At 64.1% G+C, this 2284-nt stretch overlaps 1 protein-coding gene across 1 annotated transcript in view; it reads left to right on the top strand.

Moving 5' to 3' along the window:
* GNAO1 (guanine nucleotide binding protein (G protein), alpha activating activity polypeptide O) overlaps nucleotides 1-2284 on the top strand; it is a 117787-nt gene that overhangs the window by 108714 nt on the left and 6789 nt on the right. The window lies entirely within an intron of this gene.

Raw genomic sequence — 2284 nt, 5'->3', positions numbered from 1 at the left:
CCGCCTCCGCCCACCCCACATTAACTGTAATTTTGTAACTAGAGTGACTTGTGGGTTTAATAAATCTCTAGTGGTTGTCATAATTTATTGGCTGCCGTCACGTGTCTGTTAGTCACCTCCGTTAATAAAAGTGCCAGCTCTTTCTAGCGTGAGCGTGGTGTGCTGTGTCCGTGCCCAAGCCTCCGCCAGGCGCACCCACACGACACGCGTCCCGTGCCCAGCCCCAGGTTGGTCCTGGGGCCCCGCCTGCGGGCCGCCGGGTACAGGGGGCACGCCCTGCTGGGGTCCCAAGGATTCCTGTGGCTGGCCGCCCTGCCCACCGCTCGCGATTGTCTGAGGGCCGAGGCTGGTCTTTCCCGTGCAGAGCCCGCCTTCCCGTCCCAGCTCTCCTGCTGCTCTCAGCGCCCTGAAGCCCAGCAGGCACAGAGCTGGGGGCAGACAGGCAGGTGGCTGCCAAGTGGGGGTGGTGGCTGTCGTCTGGCTGTGACCTCTGGCTTCTCTCTCTTTTCTCAAATGGTACCGCCTCCCATTTGCACTGTATTCCGGCATCTGTTTCCTCCCGGAAGCCAGTGAGGACAAGCTGTGCTCTTGGCTCCTTGGTGATGGGCTCCAGTCCGCGTGGGGAGGGATGGCCATCAGGCCTGCGGGGCGCGGAGGGGGCTCAGTGCTGTCCCGGCTGCCCCCTCCCCCCGCCCCATCTCCAGGATCAGCTCTTCTTTCCAGACACTCCCGAGCCCTCCCTCCCGGAGAATCCGGGTCTGACTGTGCGCCGTGTCCTCTGCCTCCCGGCTTCTCCGGGACCTATGCCGCTCGCTGCGGGCCCTGCAGACGTTTGACATGTGTGCACGTTGCCTCTCCCCACCTAGACTGTGAGCTCTGGGAGAGCAGGAGCCTGTGGCCGTTCCTACAGCCCCCAGCCGCCCGCAGAGGGCCTCGCACACATCCCGCCTGTATTGAGGGTTAAGGGGGGGGGGGGGGGGGGGGGGGGGCTGTGCCGGTCGGATCCTTAGCCGAGAGCTTGGCCTGGGCTTTTCCTCCAGACCTAAGCTCAGGGGCCTCCAGAGGAAGGACCTTCAGCCCAGCCAAATGGATGCATTCCCCACTCTAAGCTCCTCACCCTGGTGGTGCCTCTGGTCTTGGGAGCACCCCGGGCATGTGTCCCCACCGTGACCCCAGTGTCTGTAGACAGAGCGATGCTGGGACATGTGCGGTGCCGCTGGGCGCGGGCCTCTCGCACAGGTTGGCGGCACTGGGTTGAGCGGCTGTGGACAGGAGGCTCTGTGGGGGGAGGGGGGCTTTTCCTGTAGCGTCCGTGGGTGTCGGAGCATCTCTACTCTGCCCTCCTCGGAGCTCAGTGAGCCGAGCGTGCACAGCCCCAGGCCCTGCCCTTGGCCTGCGGGGAGACCTCCACCTGCCCCTTGACGGACAGGCTCTGCGGTGGCCCAGGGCCAACGAGTCTCGCTCTTCCCTGAACAGGATTGTGGGGGGACCAAGAATGAAGGTGGCTGGCTGAGGCTAGGAGGGTGATCAGATCACATGGGTTTGCCGGATCTGCTTAGCAGAGTAAAGGGACAGTGGCCTTGACGGCAGGTCCCCGAGGGAGGTGTGACCTTGTCCAGTGGCTCCCGAGAAGCAACAGAGGACACAGGCTGCCCCCCCGCCCCTGCCTCCAGCATCGGCCACAGAACGAGGTCACGGGTGTGATAAGGCGGTCCTGGGCCGTCATGACCCTCATTGTTTCCTCCTCTGAAGGCCGCAGACCACTCCCAGTGACTGGAGGCCTGTTACATGGCCCAGCTCTGGAGCCAGCCACCTGTGTCACTCCCGTGCCCCCTAAGGGTTGGTGAGATGAACTGGCAGGAGGCGGGGGGAAGTGCTGGGTGCAGAGCCGGCCGGCAGGTGGGGCGTAGTGACCATAGTGACCGTGGAGGACATGTCCCCACCTTCCCCTCCTCCTCCTGCTCAGATAGGGGAAGTCGCCATGGCAACAGAACAGGCAGCTTCCTCAGCTCCTACTGCTGCCTCCCCCCCCACCGCCCCCCCATCTCGGAGAATAAAGCCCAGTGGCACCCACACTGCTCTCTGCTCCATCTTCTGACTTCAGAGGGAGACCGTAGCCAGGAATGACTCTGGGTCTGAGCTGTAGGCCCGGGGAGCCGGGTGTGAGGGGGACATGTTCCAGGGCGAGGGCAGCTGTCCCTCCCCCCAGGGAGGCCCATCGCAGGAAGTCACCTTCCGGTGCAGAAAGGGGTTCGTTAGAAGAGAGACTCGCCCCCCACACTGC

Source organism: Myotis brandtii, unplaced genomic scaffold (genome assembly GCF_000412655.1).
Source record: "Myotis brandtii unplaced genomic scaffold, ASM41265v1 scaffold721, whole genome shotgun sequence".
In the NCBI taxonomy this organism is placed as follows: domain Eukaryota; kingdom Metazoa; phylum Chordata; class Mammalia; order Chiroptera; family Vespertilionidae; genus Myotis; species Myotis brandtii.
This window is presented reverse-complemented; position numbering and strand designations above follow the sequence as displayed.